Consider the following 7,882-nt stretch of genomic DNA (forward strand, 5'->3'; position numbering starts at 1 on the left):
CTGAGGCATGACTTTCCTGAGTACTCCACCAATCTACCACAAATTATGCTTTTTTCCAGTCTGGCTGGTTAGAACAGGCACTATTCACTATCCTGTGTGTGCCCTGGACACTGTTCTCTGATCCTTCCAGGTGGTTTTCCCTCAGCCTCAGGTCATTTCCTTAAAAATATATGCTAATCTGTGCTTTGCTGAATACTTGAAAAGGAACCTCCACAGATCACTCTCTGTGCAGTTCTTGCCTTTTTGGTACTCTGTCTTGCAAACTCTACCTCTCTTCATCTTTCTAGACCCTCAGCTATGTTTCCTGACTTCAAGAAATCTGTCAAGTTCTATCCAGGCTTTTCCTCCTGATGCTATAGCCTGTGAACTCTCTGAAAAAGGTATTATGGGACAATGACAGGGCTCATCTCATTAGTTTAGTCATCTCAGGAATCACTGTATTTGTTGCCTAATATCTAGTAACTTGAAAACATTTATTTCATATACTTTGTTTTTCTTGGTTATTTCAGTAAGAACATATATACAACACATATTCAGTTCTTGTTACTCTATATCTGGTGGAAACAGAAGTTCTTAACTTTATATTTTAGCAGAAAGTTTAAGTTAAATGTAATTTTGTTTTTGCTACCACTTATTATAAAAACAAAAATCATTGAATTGAGAGACCCAGGAATATTGTAGGGTCCTCATGTTTGGAGATCTTAACCAAGGGGACAGATGGCATTAGTTAAGGGGGCTTATTTATTAAAAATTCCTTCTGATGTATGTGACAGAAAATGAATCCAAACCTTCAGCAAACACACACACACACACACAACTTTTTGGCTTAATACTCTTCTGGGAAGTCCAAGGAGTTGAGTTGAGCCAAGCAGATCTATCACTCAAAGTTTGAATGACAGTTCCAAACACAGATGTTCTGTTGACTTGTGAGCCAAGATAAAGAGAACAATCCTCTTCTCAACAGAAATCGTCTGATTATCCCTGTTTGAGTCATGTGAACACTTCTGGATTAATTAGTTTCCAGAGAAATAAATATTTCAGTTACTCTGAGAGTTTAGTTTAATTTGGAATTTGTTCTCTAGACTCTCTGAATTCCCTGACTCCCCACCTATCTCCATGATTGACAGTCTCGTTAGAATCTCATGCAGTCGGGGAGGGACCCTGGCTAGTCAAAAATTTACCTGTGAAACAACAGGGAGCTATATCAGATGATCTGGCAAGATTTCCACCTACTCTAAAAATTTATAGTTCTAAGGATCAAAATGTTATTAAAAGGATTTGAAAAATATCAACTATAGGGCTTCAAACAATGCATTATAAATTGATTCTCAAGAATCATTTCTTAAGTCTTTATTGTTTTTCTAATTTTTAAAGTAATACATGCTTACTATTAAAATTTTGGACAATTGAGAAAATCTCACTACTCAGAGAAGACCCCAATAACATTTCAGTGTATGTCTGAATTAATAAATAACTTGATTTATTTGAATTCAAAAAAGAAGACCTTAATAAAGACTGTAAGCTCTCTTTATTTTACATGCTTATAGGTGGAGTTGAACACCAAATCCTGGCATTTATGCCCCCAGTAAAAATGAGCAGATTTTTCCATTAATTATGGCATATGTGCACTTGTGAAGGTCTTATGCCTCTAATTACTTGCTAATGTCTGCTCCGCCCTGTGCACTACTCAATAAGATGCACATCATTCAGGTCCAGTCATTGCTGCTGTATTCTGTTGCATCTAAGCTTCAATATAATTTGCATTTTATTTTGATATATTTCAGAAGAATCTTATATACATGCAGGAGTGGTGAGGTATGTGTTGAATGAAACCCATGGTTAATTTTGTGTTGATTCTACTTATCCAATTCCTGCATTCATCCTTCATTTACTCATGTATTCAATTACCTTTTATGGAATTCATACTATGTTTCAGGGACTTACAGGGTAGTTGAGAAGTAAATGTGAACAAAACAGACATAATTTATTTCTGCTCATAGCTGGACATTTAGTGGAAAATATGGAAAAAATAAACAAGTCAATGAAATAATTACAAGTGCTATGAAGGAAGCACAGTGCTGAGACTTACAGAATTTAGACAAGGCAAGGTTCTTCTCTGCTTTAAACCTTCCAGAGCTCCCCATGGGCTATGCAATGCAGTTCCAAGTCCTTAGCATGGCATTCAAGGCTCTTTAAAACATCACATCTTGCCTGATGTTCCCGGCCACTGATGCTCTCAATACTCCAGGCACAACTAATTACTGGCCACTCCCTGGACTTGTGTGTTGTGCCAAAGAGCTCAGATATTGACCTGTCAGTGATAGGAGTGGTTCTAAGCATGGTGGTGACACATTCTCATCCAATGTACACTGTGGATGGTAATTCTGCAGAGTCTGTAAGAGGGCCTGGTCAGGGAGAGACACGAGAACCTGTTAGAAAGCATCAATAGGGCTTCAGCAAGAGGATGGCGTGGCCTGACATGTGAGTGGGAAGCATAGATCTATGAGATACTGAAGTGATCCATTCTTTAAGACTTGGTCATGGATTGGCTGTGAGGGCGAGGAAAAGGGGATAGCAAATGACTTCCAGCTCCTAGCCTTGAACAGGTTGATGAGCTGCAGACTGAGGCAGTAGAAGTCACAGAAAAGTGGTCTTAACGTAGTAACACTCCTTTAATCAACATATACGTTCTTCCAGAGAAAAGTAAGAAATAGTTTTTTTCCTCTGGGACTGGTTAGAATCTTACGAGAAAAGTATCCAGACTTCTTGCCAGTGGTGCTTGCACATCAAAGGGTGTGGCGAGAGGATTATGTTACGAGCCTCTCATCTGGGGGTTCACAACTGTGATCTGCAGGCTGCAACTTGCTTGTAAACAAAGAGCTAATTTTTCTTGCATTTTTCAACTGGGAAGTTCTCCACAGAATTCCTACTTTTCATATTTGAAAAATCAAGATGATTTGCTAATATTCTGACATGACAACAACTGGCTAAAACTGAGGGGTGACCTTCTCCTTCCGAAGGCATCTGCACCTTTGGTTCACCACAAACCTCACCACTCCCTAATGTCTATCTCGACTGCAGACTGAGTCCTCAGTGACTGCCATGTTGCAGGGCCCCTGTGCGATAAGTGCAGGGACATGGAAGTCTGAGACCACAGAGCACATGGGTGATCATGGCTGTAAACACACAATCCATCTTCCCTAATTGCCAAGGAGGCTTGAATTTCCTCCAAGGTGCTCCACCAGCTGCCTTTCCCCTGGTAGTGCTCCCAGGCCATAGCTGCTCTCCCCACCCAGTGTATGCTGGTGTCTTGGTTGGATTGAACTGAACACTGCACCCTGTACCAAGGAGTCCTGCAGGTTAACTGCAGCCTATCAACTATTTAAGCACTATTAACAGTAATATTTTCCATATTAACAGGAACAAGTATCAACCACTCATTATATTCTAGGCACTCTTCCAAGGGCTTTGCGTGTATACAGGACTCCTTGAATGAACCTGGGGTAGACACATTATTCCCATCTTATAGATGTGGAAACACACAGAGAAGTACCTTATGCAAGGTTACATGGTGTGTGATTAGCGAGAAAGGATGCTAGGTTAAACCCTTGACAGTACTGAAGTATCTCTTGACGTGTACTATTGTTTTTAAATACAATACTGTTATTTTTAAATAAAAATTATTCCTGTTTTACTGATTTTTCAAGTTTAGCAATGCATACTTGAAATCTTCCAATGGTCACATCAATCTGAAATCACTGATTAATTCTAAATGGTGTGCCATATGGAGCTTTCCTGTCCTGTGTCTTTGTGCACGTGTTTCTCTCACAAGAATTGTGGTTCCCTCCTCCTCCTCCTCCTCCTCCCATGCAAGTCCTGAGTCACATGTCCTCTGTTCTGGGCAGCTTCTGGTAGCAATTTGCGTATGCCTTTACAGTTGGCATGGCCACATTTTCTGAGATGGTCTTGATTTTAAATATTTGGCCCCATTGTTATACTTTCTCATACCTTGGAGCCAGATTGTGGATCCTTGATTCAGAATATGTGACTGACATATTTATAGCCCTTTCCATCTCTATTGAGTTGGAACACTCAGTGGGAGTGGGGGGAAGATGCTGAAGAGTGACTTTCCCATCTCTTGCCTTGGCTCCTCTGCCCACCACATTCATGATGATGTTGCTCAGGGTTCTCCCCTTGACACTTGCTTTCTTGTCTTTACCTACTCTCTGTGATCTTAATGGCCTTCATGGTGTTGACTCCCAAACATTTGTGTATTGCATCTCCCTGAGCTTTAGATTTATACACTCAACTGTCTGCTGAACACATTTGTATATTCCATAAGCTTCCCCAAATCAGCATGTCAAAAACTGAATTCATAAACTCCCTTTATTCCCCAAACTGGCTTTTATTACTCATTTTTGCTGCAAAATCACCATCCACCTAAGTTTCTCCCGCTGCATTGTCCCCCCAACATCCAACCAATCACCAGATCTTGCCACTTTTGCCTCTTGTGTATTTCTGGCAGCTGTCACCTCTCTCGCACCCTATTTCTGTGGTCCTGGTTAGGCTCAGGATCCATGGCCTCTCACTGGGGCCATGACAGTGGCCTCTCACTTAGGGTCCTGTGTGGCAGGCTCCTGCAGGCTTCTCCAGACTCCAAGTCTATAGTGCAGATCTTGCCTTCTGTGCCCCAGTGGCTTTAAGGGGGCTGTCTTTACTGTTCCCACTTTTAAGGCTGGTAATTCCCACCACACACCTTGTTTCAGTGCCTATTCATTTGCTAATTGGTTTCCTTATGTTGATGTATTAGTTTGCTAATGCTGCTCTACAAAATACCATAAACTGACTGGCTTAAAACAATAGATGTGTATTCCCAAACAGTTCTGGAGAGTAGGATTCTGAAATCAAGGTGTCAGCAGAGCTGTATGAGTCCATTCTTGCACTGCTATAAAGAAATACCTGAAACTGGGTAATTCATAAAGAAAAGGTTTAATTGGCTCATGGTTCCGTTGGCTGTTCAGGAAGCATAGTGGCTTGGGCTTTTGGGAAGACCTCGGGTTAACTTAAAATCACGGAGGAAGGTGAAGGGGAAGCAGGCACGTCTTACATGGCCAGAGCAGGAGCAAGAGAGAGAGGTGGGAGGTACCACACACTTTTAAACAATGAGATCTCATGAAAACTCACTCACTATACCATAACAAAGGGGATGGCTCTAAATCATTAATGAGAACTCCACCTCCATGATCCAATCACCTCCCACCAGACCCTACCTCCGACACTGGAAATTACAATTAGACTTGAGATTTGGACAGGGTCATATCCAGACCATATGATTCTACCCCTGCCCCCTCCCAAATTTTATGTCCTTCTCAAATTTCAAAATACATTCATGCCTTCCCAACAGTCCCCTAAAGTCTTAACTTATTCCAACATTAACTCAAAACTCCAAAGTCCAAAGTGTCATCTGAGACAAGGCTAGTCCTTTCCATCTATGATCCTGTAAAATAAAAAAACAAATTAGTTACTCCCAAGATACAATGTGGGTACAGGCATTGGGTAAATACTCCCAAAAGGGAGAATGTGGTCAAAATAAAAGGGCTACAGGCCCCATGCAAGTCCAAAACTCAGCAGGGCAGTCATTAAACCTCATAGCTCCAAAATAATCTCCTTTGACCCCACGTCTCACATCCAGGGCACACTGGTGCAAGGAATGGGCTCCCAAGGCCTTGGGCAGCTCCAACCCCGTGGCGTTGCAGAGTTCAGCCTCTGCTGCTGCTCTCAAGAACTGATGTTGAGTGCCTGCAGCTTTTCCAGGTAGAGGGTGCAACCTGCTGGCGAATCTATCATTCTGGGGTCTGGAGGATGGTGGCCCTCTGTTCACAGCTCCACTAGGTAGTGCCCCACTACCCAACTCCACATTTCTTGTCTGCACTGCCCTAGTAGAGGCTCTCCATGAGGCTCTGCTCCTGGAGCAGGCTTCTGTCTGGACATCCAGGCTTTTCCATACAACCTCTGAAATCCAGGCAGAAGTTCCCACACCTCAATTCTTGCACTGTGTGCACCTGCAGGCTTAACACTATGTGAACGCTTCTAAGGCTTATTGCTTGCACCCTCTAGAGCAGCCACCTGAGTTACAAATGGGTCCCTTTGAGCTACAGCTGGAGCTGGACTGGCTGGGATGCAGGGAGCAGTGTCTGGAGGCTGTGTTGCGCAGTGGGGCCCTGGTCCTGGACCAAAAACTATTCAGTCCTCCCAGGCCTCTGGGCCTGTGATGGGAGGGGCTGCCACAATGTTCTCTGAAGTGCCTTCAAAGCCTTCTCCCCATTGTCCTATCAGCACTTGGCTCATCTTATGCAAACTTCTGCATCTAGCTTAAATTCATTCCCAGAAAAGAGGTTTTTTTTTTCTACCACAAGGCCAGGCTGCAAATTTTCCAGTTTTACACTCTGCTTCCCTTTTAAATATAAGTTCCAGTTTCAGGTCATTACGTTGCTCATGCATGTGAGCATAGGCTGTTTGAAGCAGTTAGGTCACCTTGAATATTTTGTTGGTTAGAAATTTTTTCTGCCAGATACCCTAAATCATCACTCTCAAGTTCAAGGTCCCACAGATCCTTAGCTCTTTGCTAACACATAACAAAAGTGACATTTTCTCCAGTTGCCAATATATTCTTCATCTCTGTCTGAGACCTGGGCCTCATTGTCCATATCAGTATATTTTGGTCACAACCATTCAATAAGTCTCTAGGAAGTTCAAACTTTCCCTCATCTTTGTCCTCTTCTGAGCCCTCCGTACTCTTCCAACCTCTGCTTATTACCCGATTCCAAGGTTGATTCCACATTTTCAGGTATCTTTATAGCAATGCACCACTCCAAGTACCAATTTTCTGTATTAGTCTGTTCTTGCATTGCTATAAAGAAATACCCAAGACTGGGTAATTTATAAGAAGGTTTAGTGGCTCACAGTTCTGCAGGCTGTACAAGCAGCATAGTGGCTTCTACTTCTGGGGAGGCCTCAGGAAACTTATAATCATGGCAGAAGGCAAAGGAAAAGCAGGCATGTCTTACATGGCCAGAGCAGGAGGAAGAGTCGGAAGGTGCCACACACTTTAAAAAAAAAACAGATCATGACTACTCTCCCACTATAAAACCAGTACTAATGAGGGATGGTGCTAAACCACTCATGAGAACTCTGCCACCATGATCCAATCACCTCCCACCAGGCCCTACCTCCAACACTGGGAATTACAATCCGACATGATTTTGGGTGGGGACACAGAGCCAAACCCTATCAATGGCCATGCTCATGTTCCAGTTTCTGTGGTTGTAGGCAATGCTTGGTGTTCCCTGGTGTGCAGCTACATAACTCTAATTTCTGCCTCCATCATCACACAGCAACTTTTCAAAAAAAAAAAAAAAAAAGAAAGAAAAAGAAAAGAAAAAAGTAGTAAGGAAGATAGAGTTGAATTCATGTAAGGCTCAGGTTTTGTCAGTTATAAGTTAATGATAACAGGGCAAAAGGAGTTTAAGATATTGCCATGATAGTGGCAGAAGTATTAAGATGACAGATCTGAGCTGGATGGAGAGGTAAGTGAAAAGGTTACTAATGGAACTACTAATGAGAATTAAAAAACTGGCATATTGGGTTTGACTCTCAAACTTTCCAAAGCTCTTCGTATTTATCTGCTTTAATCCAACAGTTTTATCACCAACTATACAGTGTGCTGCGCTACACTGCAGGGGGATGCAGCCGTAAATAAGACAGTCAACACTGATCATTTTGTAGAAAAGCATGAAGACTAAAAATATTCATTTATTTTATCTTTTAGAGATGGGGTCTCAGTCTTGTCACCCAGGATGGAGTGCAGTGGCACAGTCAAGGC

Source organism: Pan paniscus, chromosome 6 (assembly GCF_029289425.2).
Source record: "Pan paniscus chromosome 6, NHGRI_mPanPan1-v2.0_pri, whole genome shotgun sequence".
NCBI lineage: Eukaryota > Metazoa > Chordata > Mammalia > Primates > Hominidae > Pan > Pan paniscus.